The sequence below is a fragment of the Tamandua tetradactyla genome, chromosome 7 (genome assembly GCF_023851605.1).
Source record: "Tamandua tetradactyla isolate mTamTet1 chromosome 7, mTamTet1.pri, whole genome shotgun sequence".
Classification (NCBI taxonomy): domain Eukaryota; kingdom Metazoa; phylum Chordata; class Mammalia; order Pilosa; family Myrmecophagidae; genus Tamandua; species Tamandua tetradactyla.
The window spans coordinates 137,379,307-137,385,694 of NC_135333.1; the positions used below are offsets into that span (position 1 = coordinate 137,379,307).

General features: G+C 40.7%; 1 pseudogene; it reads right to left on the minus strand.

Annotated features, from left to right (window-relative positions):
* Positions 1-4,266: 4,266 nt before the first annotated feature.
* Positions 4,267-6,044, minus strand: LOC143690690 (large ribosomal subunit protein uL11 pseudogene; annotated as a pseudogene).
* Positions 6,045-6,388: the final 344 nt, after the last annotated feature.

Below are 6,388 nucleotides of genomic sequence, written 5' to 3' on the forward strand. Positions count from 1 at the left end.
TTTTTCTTTCTTTTTCTGGAGTGATGTAAATGTTCTAAAAAATCATCATGGTGATGAATATACATCTATGTGATAATATTGTGAGTCACTGTACACGATGTATGGAAAGTTTGTATGTTAAGAATGTTTGTGTTTGTATGCTATTTTATCAATAAAAATATTAAAAAAAAAAAAAAACAGCAGTCTACAGGCTGTCTCCAACATCTCTCTGATATTCTCTTGCACCCACTTCAGTGAGCTTTCACCTCATCATCCTGATGAGTTAAGGGCACCAGTGACCTCCATATTGCTTAAATTAATGGACAATTACCATGCCAGCAGCCTTTGAAACTTTAGATCATTCTCTTTTCCTGGAAATGCTTTCTTTAGTTTTTAGGATCCTACACTCTCTTGGTTTTGCTTTCATATTTATGGCCCCTTGTTCTGTCCACCTCCTATTTATCCCATTGGTGAAGAAGGGATCCCCATCCTCAATAGTATGAGAAAACAGAACACACAAAACCCAACATTGGATAGATGAGATTGACCAGAGTTTATTAGTCACATTTACTGACAGCCCAAGGAAGGAAGATACCACATACCATGGAGGGCTACACCGGTGTTGCCCTTAGGACCAGCAGGAACCAGCAGGGGTTGTGAGAGGCAGGTTTCATAGTAACAGAAGGAGGGGTGACCCCTCAGTACCATGGGAGGATGTGATTGGCTTGTTTGAATAATTTTGCTGGCTGGCAGAAAGATGAAACTCAATAGGTTGATGGGTATGTAGCTGGTCTGGCTGATAGGAGAACTAGCCATCTTTCTCATTGGATGTGGGAGGGCACATCTGGTGAAAGCAGAGGAGCTCACTGCTAGGACTTTGGGGCCCTGTGAGGCTCAAAAATGTCAAGGCAACACATGAAACTTCAGGCCTTACAATAATGCTTTTCTTTAGCCTTTTTTGTAGGACCCATCCTTTCTTTTCCACATCTTAATGTTACAGTGCCCTAGGGCACAGTCTGGTCTCCATCCCTTGGTGAGCTCATCCAGACTTGTGGCTTTAAATGCCATTTATTTGCCCAATGACCTCCATCCTAAACTTCTCCTCTAAATTATGGACTTGTATGTCCAACTGCATTCTCCTTCTTTACTTGCAAGTCTAACAGATCACAAATGTAATCCTGCTTTCTCACCCCACCCACCTCTGCCACCAAACCTATTCCACCCAGAGTCTTCCTCATTACAGCATCATCATTTCAGTTGCTCAGGCCCAAAATCTTGTTGTCATCCTCGACTCCCCACTTACTTTCACTTCCATCATCCAATCCATCAAGAAATCCTGTTGTGTCTACTTTCAAAATATATCCAGAATCTCACCACTTCCCCCACTTCCATCACTATTCTTTGGTCACCATAACTTCTTCCCTGGTTGTTGCTACTGCCGCCTAACCAGTCATATCACTCTGCTCACACATCTCCAACGGCTGCCTGTTTATCTCAGAGGAAAGGCCAAAATACTTTCAGTGACCTATAAGGCCCTATTTGATCTGGCCCTCTGTTACCATTCTGATCTCATCTTTTACTATTCTCTCCCTTACTCACTCCACTCCAGCTCTCTTGATGCTCCTTGAATATGTCAATTTTATGTCTGCCTCAGGGCCTTTTTTGCGTGCCATTTGTGAGAGCAGAAGTTTCTTCTAATCCCTATTCAGTACTACAGGTTGGAAACTTGATTAGGTTATCTCCATGGAGATAGGATTTGATCAATTGTGGGTATTAAACTTGATTAGATGGAGACATGTCTCCACCCATTCTACGTGGGTCTTGATAGTTTACTGGAATCCTATAAAAGAGGGGACATGTCAGAGAGAGTTGCTTTCTGAGAATGAGAGAGAGCCGCAGAACTACATCAGAATGAGGAAAGAACCACAGAGTCCACCAGCCAGCGACCTTTGGAGATGAAGGAGAAGACTCCCCAGGGAGTTTCATGAAGGAAGAGCCAGGAAGCTAGTAGGCATCACTATGTTCGCCATGTGCCTTCCCAGTTGAGAGAGAAACACTGAACTTCATCGGCCTATTTTGAGTGAAGGTAACCTCTTGTTGCTGTCTTTAATTGGGACATTTTCTCAGCCTTAGAACTGTAAACTAGCAACTTATTAAATTCCCCCTTTAAAAAGCCATTCTGTTTCTGGTTTATTGCATTCTGGCTGCTAGCAAACTAGAATACACTGTCATTTCCTCTCCTTAGAATGTTCTTTCCCAGTTATCTTCATAGCTCACCCCTCACCCTTTTTGAGTCTGCTTAAATATCTTCTCTATGAGGCCTTCCCTAATGACTCAGCTAGAATTATGATGCTATACCCCTCACATCCTCCATTGCCCCAATCCCCTCTCCTTGCTTTATTTTCACCTAATAGTCCTTATCACTTTCCAACATACTAGATACCATAAATTATTTGTTTACTGTTTATTGTTTGTCTTTCCTACTTTGTTCACTAAATCCTACTCTGGCACATGTAGGGTTTAATCAATACTAATGAATGAATGAAAGATAGTTATATGATTGTGCTTAAATTTCAGTGAAAGCTATTAAATTTGAATGAAATTATTTTTACAGAGTCCACATTTCAGTATTTTATAGCATGGATTAAAACTATTATTATTAGCTATTACTAATTATTTTCATTAGCTCATTGGGACTTCACTGCAAATCACATAATCCCCACCTGAAGATTTCAAAGTACTTGTCCTTTCTAAACTTGCACAAGGGAAGCTCCCTGTCTGTACCTAAACATTGCCAGGATTGTAAGTCACAATAACCAGCCTCCTGAGTCAAACACTGAAACAATATGGCAGCAACCTGGCAGAAATATCAGGTTGCCATAGTAACCTCTACTCTGAGCTTAATTGTTCAATTCTAAAATTGTGTGCTTTTGAATGAAGCTGGCTTCAACCCTGCTGGGCCTCAACCCTGCTGGGCCTCATCTGGCAGGAAATTAAGTGGCAATGCTGTTATTCATCATAATTATTTGCTAATGATAATTTGTATTTAGAAATACAAGAGACAATAGAATAAAAGAAGAATATTTGAGAGGGCCTAACACAGCTTTAAATATTGTTATTGATTTTGCATATTGTAGAAATGTTGTCTTTACTTTCCTGGCCCCAAATGCACTCTCCGGTCCCATCATACTCCTCAATCTTTCAGCCTTATTTGTGTTTCAAGTCACTGAACTTGCTTCCTCAGCGTCAAGTCCTTTAGGAGATTAAATGAAAGAAAAAACTAGCTGGATAATATATGATTGATGTAGTTTAAGTTGTTGGAAGTGAAAGGCCTACCTATTAAAAAAGGAAAATGCACCAACAACAGTTCTCAAAATTTTTTATTATTTGGAAAGAGTAAAATAGTCTTCGTTTCAAAATAATTAAACTGTAATAGCTAAAATTAATAAAAATAAATGGTGACTTTCTTTATATAACCCTTTCCATTGTCAGAAGCAATATTATGAGCTTTATAATTAGCTTAAGTTTCTTACTATTGAAATAAACTTCTTTTAATTTTTTGGTTGTATCCATATTTCTTGAATCAAAAAGGGCTACTGGCTCCCTACTCTATCCTAGCCTGAACCCTAAGCCTTGGAATCTTAATAGATCCTTGTGTCCTGGACCAAGGCAATGACGTGGGCGTGAAAGAGAGGGGTGCTGACTTGACAGTTATTTAAGAAATGCAGTCCATCCATAACTGCATATGGTGAAGAGAAAAGTTTTAAGTTGATCCTCACATTTCTGGCATCAGCAAGTGGGTAGAATAGTGGTATGGAATTGCAACCCATTGAGTTAAGACTTGTGTAAGAGAAGGTTTGTGCAAGTAGATGGAGATTTCATTTGGAACATGTACAGTTGAGCCCAGCAAGTTGGAGACGGTCAGTAAGCAGTTGTTTGAGTTGGTCAGAAAAGACTTGATTTGGAGCTATAGATTTGAGAATGAGCTAGAACAGACCCAGAGGCCAGTCCATGTTCTAGTACTGGTAAGGACAATGACTGAGACTCGGCTAAGGCTACTTTACTCTCTTTTACTTCCAAACAAATCCTGCCAAAGATATATCAATTAAGGTTATGTGGAAGTGTGAATGGACAAGACTCCATAGTCCCACCTGTGTTCATACAGAGGTTCTCTGAAGTTCTGTGGGTACAAGTCCTTATAATCTGTAGGCATGAGGAATCCATAAATCAGGAGAAGCTGAATCATGGACTCGATACTTTTTTTTTTTTTAGTTGTCAAATGATCCTTTACTGAAATATTTTTCTTTGAGGTTCTGAACTAGCTGGGTGTTCCACTGCACCACTGTTGATGTCATCTATGATGTCACGTGGGTGGCCGCTATCAACGCTGCACCCACAGACTGGGTAGCCCCCAGTATCTCTTTAATAATTCCAGATAGTTTGCTGGTTAAGGGTTGGTGCTGCATCTATCAGGCAATGTTGACAACCTCATCAAAATTTATATTCCCACTGTGCCTAATGTTTATCTGCTTCTTGATATCTCTGGGTGGTTCCTTAAGGGCTTTGATGACCAAGGTGGAGGCAGGAGGTACCACCTCAACCTGGATCTGTCTGTTCTAAATGGTCAGTTTTACTGTATTTCTTAGACCCTTCCATTTACTAGTTGCCTTGGCCATGTCATCGCCAGACATTTTTGGAGACAGACTCAAGGAGCTAATCTTGGAGGCCAGGGTAGATATGATACCGATTTCTCTAATACACCTCAAGTACATGACTTTGATCTCATTGGGGTTGAACTTGGGTGGTGTGGCAGAGGCAAGCTGGTGTTAGATGAATTTAGATGCCTGTCCACCAAAGAAAGTTCACTTTGGCCTCCTCCCAGCAGAAAACCAAAAATAAGTTCTGCTGTCTTTTATTCCATTTTAGGCAGGGTTTGGGTGGGGTGAACAGAGGGAGAAAGCAGGTCAGCATTCAGAGGTCCAGCTTACTGCCATATAAAAGAATTTCTCACTGATAACATTGGCCTATGAATCAGGCTTCCCCCGGGAGTTATCATCATACATATAGTAATGAAGGCTTTGGGTTTTTGTGACTTATGTGGAAAAATAGGGAGAGTGAGAAAAGCCAAGGCCAAAGATGGAATCCTGGGGAACCCCAGCATCTTGGAGCAGAAAGAGAAAGATGAACTGCAAAGAGAGCTAGGACAGGTTTTCAAAGAAATAGGAAGAAAACTAGGGAGGAAAGAATGTTACTGAAGCCCAAGGGATAAGAGTGTCAAGGCAGGGAGAGCGTGCGGCTGTGCCAAATGCGGTACAGAGCAGTTAAAAAGGGTATTTTCTTAAGGGTCCATGAACCTGCCAATTTGGAGGTCACCATGACCTTGGTTAAGCCAGCTTCCTTCTTTCAAGCCAAAGAACAATGCTAGCTGAAAGAGGAAGAGGAGAGCCTGCTCACTTAGAGCTGGCTCTAGTGCAGTCACAAGATTCATGAAGAATTTTTCTCAGTCTAAAAAGTGAAATTTAGAGTAAAACAATTTGTAGGTTCTAAATCATCACTTAGTTTATTGTCTACAGCGATGCACGGGGGAGGAGGGAAGAAGAAGCTGTGCCAACATTCTCACAGCGTTTATAATAGGGCAGTAAGAGTTTGGGTGTGACTCTATTTCTTCTCCTCCTCCTTATTCTTCTTCAAAATGTAAATAAACATGCCCAGGTTACTTTAAAAAACAAAATGATCCCTTAAGATAGCAAAAGTTTATCTTGCAGGGTATTCATTGGCAGTTACTCCAAGTGAGTAAGGAATGACAAGAAATTATTGTCTTTAATCGTATTTGAAACTTTCAGCTAAATGTATTGCAATATGGTTGATTTTCATTTGAACATCAAGTTAATAGTGTGAGACATTGAAATATCAACATGTAGGTTTAAAGCAGTAGGCTCTTAATCCTGGCTGCATGTTAGAATCACCTAGAGCATTCTGGAGAAAATACTCCAGATGCCCATACCAATTACATCTGAATCTCTGGGGGTGAGGCCGAGGCATGGGTATTTTTCAAAGCTCTCCATGTGCGTCTACATGCAACCAGGTTTGAGAACAGCTGGATTAAGCTATGTGCATAAAAGGGCTGTGTCTGGAAATCATTCCATGGCTTTTGCGTTTCCTCTTACACTCTCCCTCCTCCAACTCTTATGGAATCAGATCAGATCACGCGGACACACTCTCAACACACCCTCTATCATTCTTTCTATCAGTTTCTAATTATTTATGCATTTATTTGTGTGACTTTTTTGGTTAATATCTGTCTCCCCCCACTGGACGGTCAGCTTAGTGATGTCAGGAACCTTGATGATTTGTGCACCATACCCAGCTCTCAGCATGCTGGCTGGCTCAGAAGAGGTGCTCAATAGAT